Consider the following 9,083-nt stretch of genomic DNA (forward strand, 5'->3'; position numbering starts at 1 on the left):
TGATCTTTATATAGGAGGTAAACACTTACATTGTGAAGCATTTAAAATAGCACCAGTAATATTTTTTTTCCTACCTGTGGGCAGTTTTGGAATCCGTATTCTAAACAGAATGAACTGTAGTTAAAATTAACTGACCCATATAATAGAAACTTACCATTCAAATGATATAAAAGTTGAATCACCATCCACCCATGTTAATAACTTTTGTAAAATATAACCTCTTGCTCTCAAGCCAACAAATCCTGGCAGCAAGGCTGAAAATTTTTAAATGTGCAAAATGCCAGAAAGTTTTGGATAAACTTCTGCTTTTATTTTCCACTTTATGAACGTGCTTTGAAAACCTTTTCTATTTAGAACATAAATATGAATACTGTTTTCATTGGATTTTGCCATCTCACAGATGGGAAAATGAAGTTTTCAGTAGCTGAATAATAAGTTAACTGAGGAACAGAATTCTTGAATCAGATGGCTGATTTCTTACAACTGTTTAGAAATGCTTTTATTAACCTGTCGGCCTCTAGTTGCAGTAGAGCTTGGGAGAGCAGGAATGGCATGATTCTTCTTTTGTATCAGAATGTTTCTTTTTAATTGTACTGAAGGTGACCATCCTACCCAATGCAATTTTGTCTTAATTAGTCACAGCTGTCATTTAGTGAGGACGTGTTGAAGGATACAGGAACATTGTAGCTTCTGTAGCAATGAGAGAACATACTACAAGGTGGAATAATTTTAGCAGAACACAAATCATAAAAATAGTTATTCTTTTTAAAGAAAGACAGATGTTTTTTTCTTGATGGAGTTAGAAAGTCCATCTAGGTTTGTTCTAGGTGGAGATATTGGCTGGGCTAAAGCAAACACTAAAGTGTCATTGGATTACAGAGACTGTTGGAATAGGCCCGTCTGTAAAATTCACGGGGGAAGTAACCAGAATTTAGCCATCAGTGGCATGCTTGGTGGCATGCAAGCCAGGGAAAGTTTGGAGATAATGGGGCAGGAAAATGGCTAATGAGCCACATTTTCATGGCTAGCTTAATTTCTAGTCAGGTTTATCAGGAGGCTCTAGGCAAATGCTGGTTTGTCAGTGTCTTTCTGAGCCTCCTCGGCTGTGAGAAGGCAGACAGCAATTCCTTTTCCAGCTACCCGTAAAAAAATCAGCTAACTTCTCTTTTACTAGCAGTTCCTGACGGTTTCAGAAAGTGTATCAATAGAAAATCTTTTACCCTAACTCCTGGTGTAGGCCTCTTCTTGCATTATTCAAACTGCTGTAGGAGGGCCTATGTCTTGGTGGTACAACATACGAAGTGGTGATTTAGGTGGTGCTCTGTGAAAACTGAGCAGCATGTGGAATTATTTATCCTTTTCTTTTTTAATGCTACATGAAATATCCCACTGGAGCTATTTGAGTATGGATTGTATTTCAGGCTATTTTTTTACTCAGAGCCTCTTAGCATGACTGCAGAGTTTTTCTGCTCACCTCTCACATGAGAATCATCGGCATGAAAGGTGGAGGAGAGGCATGGGCTGCCCAGGCCTGGAAGCTGGACGTTCCTCAGACTGTGTGGAAATTGAATAAATAGGATCCCTGGTGCTGCTGTGGGGACATACTGAAGGTATCCTCGCCCAAGCCTTCCAGTTGCCAACCACGTCCGCTTTACGAAGGGAAAGAAAAATACACTGTCAGTGTCTGATGCCTCAGGAATTGCAGTGTAGTTGGCGGCATTTGCCATTCTTTAAGCTCTTAAAACCCAAGTTCACTTGACACGGTAATGGTTACATCCCACGGGATTTTACAGGTGGAAACAGAGTGACAACAAACCAATCCAAGCAAAAGACAATCATATCAATTATTGAAATTACACTTCTGATTATGTTTTGCAAAACCTTAGCATGAAGGGGGAGGTCTTTACAAATACTCTTAGTGGTAAAAATAATATTTTTTTATTTAGATCAGCCATGCCCAGCGTTATCTATTTTTAAAGAAGTCAGCAAATGCAATTATGCAAATAGCTGTTGACTGTGCCTGGGAGGAAGGAGATGCTTCCTTCCCTCCTTGCAGCATTTTCCACAGCCTTTCCCTACAAATGCTGTGGTTCGTTCAGCCCTTCCTTTTTATGTTCTGCAGCCCACTGTACTGGGGATGAAAAGATGTCCCTTAATCAGATCACCTGAGATTTTGAATGGTTTCAAGTGTTTTTGTAGCTGGCACTGGAAGCTGGAGTTTTTTTACCTCCACAGCAGATGCTGTTGGCAGTAGCAACGTAGACTTTCTCTGTGTCTGACAGCGTGCAATTGTCAACCAGTTAAAATAATTTCTTTATACCTCACGGACCAAATTGCAGCCAACAAAAATCAATGCAGATGTTTTCATGTATATCTTACGTTTCTCCTATCTCTGTGAAACGTAACAGAAAGTAAATTTCTTGCTGCAGGTCTTTATTTTTCTTATATTTATATACAGGTATTTATAGACACTGATCATCCACCTGCTGTCCTTCCCCCAACACACACTCTTTTCTCTTGGATGGTCAACATTAATATTGGTTCGATGCCAACAACTGCCACTTACCAGAGAGGTAAAAGCACTCAATCTTTTTTCAATAGTTTAAGGTGGTTTAGGTAGAAAAAATTCTCTGAATAAATGTTGAAGAAAGGAATTAGTAAATCCAGTAGAAGTCTCAGAATGAGTTGAATGGCACAAAATGAGGAGAAATCAGGTGTGCATGCGATTTCCAGCTGCTAACAGCAGCCAGACCTGGACACCCTGACTCCTTACTGAGGTGCCAGCTCCGCACTCCGGAGATCCGTCTCTCTGCTGGACAGAAGGGTGGTTTATGCTAAATCCTGAAATCTCTCACATACGTGTGTTGCTAGGGCGCCTACCTGAGTGCGAGGCACGAGGAAGTCTAGTGCTCTACGAGATCTGGATTCAATTTCCATCCCTCTCAAAATTCCCCGTGTTCGGGGAGCACTGGCCCTTCCTGGCCAGGCAGGGGAGAGGTGTTCCACGGCTGCTCCTGCCTGGCTGCCCGTCGCTGTGACCTTGGTGCCCCTGAGCATTTGCAGCAGGACGACGCCAGCTGGGAGGGTCCTGCTTTCCGTCACATCTGCTTTTGGGTCAAGAAGAGTCCGTGTGCAATGCAGGTTTAATGCTGGCACCTTGTCCTCTGTGATGATGCTAATTCAGACGCTCCAGGAGCTGTGTTGTTTACACATCTACCGTTTGTAATCAGAAACATATTTTCTTTACAAAATATGGTTCATCAATCTCAGTGGCTTAGTGCAACATGGTCCTGAGTTAAACTGGCCTTAGGCGGACATGAACGCATCAGACCAGATTTAGGGAGGTAGACTAGAGCCCAATTGTTTGATAGCATTGATGGGCTTCGTTTTGAGCACAAGGAAATCTGTGCTTTTTGCTTCATTGACATAATGTCAAATACAGACTCAAATAAAAGCACTAACACTTGTACATAATTATAAAAATCTATATTTTTCATGAATGTAGCTTAAACTTTTTGACGTTATGCCATTAAACTGATGGAATTTCAGCTCCAAATAATTTATATCCTATTATAAATTAAAGCAGCCTAAGCGCTCTGTGTTGCAGTTTTACACTGGTGCAACCCAATTGAAAACAGCGATGCTACCCTAGTAAAAGCAGGAGTAAAGTAATGTTGTAATAGCCTATGCTACCCATTGACATTTATAACATGATTATTTTTCACCTTTAGTTGAACCCTTGCTTCTATTGAATTCATTAAATTGTGTAATATATTTGTTGCCCTTTTCTCCCAGATGTCAAGTGGTTTTTTGGTTTTAGGAGTCTGATGTGTAACAGCTTCATTGGAAACTAATCGCATGCACAGGTCAGACAATCTGTTGCTGCTGAGTAGGTTTAATACAATAAATGAAAAGCAGTTAGACCATATTCTTAGTCTTTTTTGTCAAGCCTTGGGGTGGCTCTGATGTTCTTTAAGAGGTCTTTCCTTTTAGCCAAAAGTTCAGCTTCACCAACAGATAATTTCACTGCTATTCCTCTTTTATCTCGTCTGTCTTGTGACCAGGCAAAACCATGCAACTCGTCTAGACCACAGTTGTTGAACATCAGGGATTTCATAACCTGCCTCTAACTCAAATTGCAATGTTTTTTCTCTCTATTACAGAAAAAAAAAGAAATAACACAGCATCTGGTTAGACACATATTTTAAAAATAACATTTTTAATCCACTTGGTTCCTCTTGGAGACAGTTGTTTAGAGACATGGAGAAACCCTTTTTAAATAGCAGAGTCAAACAGTGAACCCCTACAATGAGTTACATATAGGGATGTGAATTACCATGACTGTACTCAATATTGCGGATTTCAAATGCCATATCTTAAGGGCAAAGAATTAAGAGAAAAAAAAATAATAAACTTTCCTCATCTAGAATAATTTTTGACAAGTATTTGTGAGTCAAGTTCTATCGTGCTGTTGAAATAAGTGACCAAGAAAAGAGTCTTTGTCTCACAGAGCTCATATGATGTAGGTAAAAAAGATATATTTTTTTTGATTGCTGCATTTATTTTCAATGGTAACATGATACTCTTCATGCCCATGCAGTTGAGCCAAAGGACAGGCTGATTAATACCAGAAAAGTAGGATAAAGGAAAAAACGGATCTGAAACTGCCCTTCTCACCTTCATTCAGAAAACTAATGATTACTGAGGTTACTTTAGATATCCAGCTATTTTTCACGTTATAAGACAGTGTCAAAGGGCCTCATTTAAAGATTAATTCATCCAAAATGATGACATTCACATTGAGTATAATGAAATTCCGTCACTGGGGTTGTTGGGGTTGGGGTAGGTTACAGAAAGACAGTACATTACTGTAGATTCCCTAAGTTTCCTTAGGCTTTTGGTTTACTTGCTGAATACTTAACATTTTGGCAGTTCAGCAAGGTCAATTCATTAAGCAAATACATTACTAATTATATTGTGGCTGCATGGGGTCCATGCTGTACAGATACAAATGAAAACTACCTATCTGCAATCTTCAAAGACACTAAGAGGAGTTTACATTCGTTTAAGCTCCAATTTGCATTCTTTTTGTATTTTACACAGATAAGGATTTGACAATATACTGCATTTCATATCCTCGCATCCATGTCTTTAAAAACAAAAAACTTCACTTCTTCAGTGTCTTTACTGATCCCTCAAGTTTAAGGTCTTTCTAAAATATCTATCCAGACATTAAAATAGCCATATGCAGACAACAGGTTGATCTTATCCCATCCACATGGGCCAACAGCAAATGCTGAAGAAAGAAATCCAGAATAACACAGGAAGCATGCAATGATACTTTTCTTCCAAGTATGGTATGTCTTCCAAGCTTCTGGCAATTTGTGGCATAGGAATTTTCTGACTCAGATGGTAGCAGATCACACTGTTGAAGAGAAAAAGAGGCCTCTTTTCCCCTTAATTCATCCAGTAGCTTTTAAAAACTATTTTTACTTTGGCCTCCAAAAATTTTGTGGCAATATATTCCACCGAATAATTACACTGTGTAAATAAATACCTCTGTTTTAAGCCTACTGGCTGATCAGTTCAGTAACTATGTCCTAGATCTTGTATCATCTGAAAAGAGAAACTTTAGCTGGGAAATAAATAGGGAAATTATTATTTCCCATACTATCTCTGTATATTAATGACTTCTCATAGTGAAACTCTTCCAAATATTCATCATTCATCTCTGTGTTGAGGTGTGTTGTGTTTAGAGCATGATTTAGGCTCAAATGTTGTCTCACTTTCGACTACAAAGGTGTTTTCTGTAATAGTCACACCTGGGAATACCAGAAAATTGTGTCAGACACTGCTCCAAGGACACTTGTTTAGAGAAAGAAAGTAGATGTGCGTTGAAATTAGCCTCAAGCAGAGCCTGGGAGCTTCAGCCCTTGCACAATGTAGGTGTAGCCTATTTGACTCCAGTAAAGGTCAGTAATGGAACACATCATTACCTTTCAAAAAGGTCACTTTTTGAAATAAGGAATCCATATTTTGGCATAGAATAAGGCTAGTGGTGTGATAGGTCAACCAGTTTGAACCCCCTAGAGAAACGAGAAAGGTAGCTTTCATTTAGAGATTGAAGATTTCCAAAGCAGAGCAGAAAGGAAGGAACGTTGCAGCTGGGGCAGAACAAGTGACTGCTGATGGGAGTGGAGGGGTTACCATCCTTAGACAGAGAACCTGGCAAAGAACAAGTGCCCTATGATCCACTGGAAACTTTGGCTTGTGAAATTCTAAGTTACAGGATCGAAATCTGCACACACCTCAGAGACAGACAAACTCCAGCTTCTCGTGACTCCTAACACTCCTTCAGCGTAGCTGCACGTGTATCCAACAAGGCTCATCCTCCTCTATTATCATTTTGACCACAGTAAGTGTCCTTTTAGCGTTTTGGTTTTCAGTGTCTCCAGAGAGATGTTTCATTTCAAAGCGCAAAAATAAAACCAAATGGGTATCCAAGACTGAGCAAGTTATAGGGGGCTTGGTAGAGTCCGTGGGGAGAATGAATCCTCTGCATAATGCCGTGGAAAAGCTGTGATTATTTAGAAAAGAACACATTATCTTTAAATTTATAGAAGTCAGTAATTCTCTCTTTTTTCCTCATGCCTCAGTAGGCATCTTTTTAATGTAAATAATATGGTTTTGACCCATAATATTGCCATTTAAAATCTTATCAGATGGAAATTAGACTACCAAAATGAGTCAAGGCGTAACACATTAGCAGCTGACAGCTATTGGGTTAAACTGACTCTCAACCAGTTTGAAGGAAATGAACACGATTTATTGATCTGTATTGATCAATATTGATCTTTGAAGTCAAAAGGTCATGGAGAGCAATGACATCATTCAATTCCTAAGAGAGTAGCAAAGGCAAAGTATAGGTAACTTGTTTTTAAAACACACTTTCAAATACACTGGAAAAATATTGATATGAGAAAGGAATATGTGAAACATCAATCAATGGAAGTTTTAAATATAAATGCAAATTAAATAATATAAATATTTCTCTGTATCTAAAACTTAGACACCTACTATCTAGATTTAGGTGATTTAGAGATCTAATTTATATTACAAAGATGCTTAAATTTAGATTAAAAAGCTGCTTTGCAAACATAGGCACCACCTGCTGTGTGCCCATTGCCTCCTCCCGCAGTCAAGCCTGCCCTTACCCAAGGGACATCAGTCCTGGGCCGGGGGCTCTGCCAGGCAAGAGGTGCCACTTGCGCGTAACAGCAAAACAAGCCAGATTTAGGATTCAGCATTCTCTTAGTTTTCTGTGATGTCCCAAGGTAATGGACGTTGGGGTGATACATTTCAAAGAGAGAGAAAAACATTCCTCCGTGGCATTTCTTGGAGCTTTTTGTGGCACAATACAATTGACATGATTCAAATGAAATGAAGAGAGACTGAGGCAATATTAGTCACTGTGAATCTCATAAATGCCTTCATCTATGTCAACGTGGATCTGAAATCTACTCTCCCCAGCCCATCATCAATCTGACAGACTAGAAGTTTCATTTTAACAACATAATTCATTTTCAGCTCTCAAGCAAAAGAGGCAAGGCACCAGTTCCAGCATAAAAATTTCATCACGGGCAGTTGCTGAAACCAAATTTTCTGAAACATTGTTTTAGTCGTTCCTCTGCAACACATTTGTTGGAGGTAAAATATGTAATATTGCAGCGTAGAGCAATCGGCACTGCCTCAGAAAGGGCCACGCCACCGTTCACTGCTCTGCCTTTCAGCCAGCTCATGCAGAAGCCGGTGCCGTCCCCACGGGCAGACACTACAGGTATAGGTAGCAAATGGCCCGCAGGGCATCTAAAAGGCTGACAGCTGACATAAGGAAAATCTGCAGTGTCAGGCTTATGCAGCTCTGGCTGTTGATGTTAGAGTCATTTGCAATATTTCGATAAGTTGGATCATTCAGCAGCTGAACGAGACTTAGAGCACGCTCTCCCAGAGGATCTCAATGTCTCATCTCCAGGAATGGTCGTGAAGAGTTTCTAGTAAATGTGACATGACTCAGATGAAATGAAACAGCAAGGCAAAATTAGTAGGTGCATATATTTCATAAATGTCTTCCTTTGTGTGGATGTGGATTTGAAATCTTTATTTTCCTAACCCCCATCACTAGTCTGACAGACTGCATGAAAAGCATGAATTTTGTGGGGCATGGCAGGGGAGGGAAGTGGTGCTACTCTGTCCCAGGAGCAGAATAAAAAATGAGCACGGATTTGGGGTGTTTGCATTAGAATCATACTGGAAAATACTTCAACCAGTGACCTGTGGACTGCACCTTGGGAGTGTTGAGACTGAACACCTCTGTTCAAAGGTTTTCATCTGGCAAAGCTCTCCTCTGAAAGCGCTTCCTGAAATACTGATACTTTTTTGAGAGGAATCTCAGGATGCGAGTTTGGCTGCTGGGGGCACCGGTGTCCGCGATACAATTGCAATGGCTGCTGAGAAAGCAGATGAAGACTCCGACGGTATAACAGGGATACACCTGAGGCATCTGTTCTGCCTCTTTAATCTCTTTCATCCCATGGTGAAGACAAAGATCAAAGCTTCCATATGGCATGGCAAGAGGTAGCGAGAAGAAAGGTACCCGTGTTGCTGTAGAAGGTGATCAGGATTGTAGGGACTTTCTCCTCCTTACCCTCCTCATGGGACAGAAGAACCCTGGGGAGCTGCCACTGAAGGAGGAAGGGCACGAAGCTGGGGAGCTCACCCACGTGCTGGAGAGGGGGAAGGAGCAGGAAGGCAAGCCAGTGCTATATGGAGAGGATATGTTCATGTTGCACGTTCCCTTCTCTCACACCAGACGTTCCTGCGTCTTGCCCGTATGGTCTTAACTGCCCAAACCAGAACCCACAGATGGTTACCTGATGAAGCTTTCCAAATTTCTGATTTGTTCCTTTGTAGAACCAGTGTTGCCCAACCAGATCCTGCAGAGGCGAAATCAAAATATAATTAAAAAAACAAATTTTCTGTTGAATGACTTATAATATCAGGCTGAGAGATCAAACAAACAAGTC

This window comes from Larus michahellis, chromosome 2, assembly GCF_964199755.1.
Source record: "Larus michahellis chromosome 2, bLarMic1.1, whole genome shotgun sequence".
Lineage (NCBI taxonomy): Eukaryota > Metazoa > Chordata > Aves > Charadriiformes > Laridae > Larus > Larus michahellis.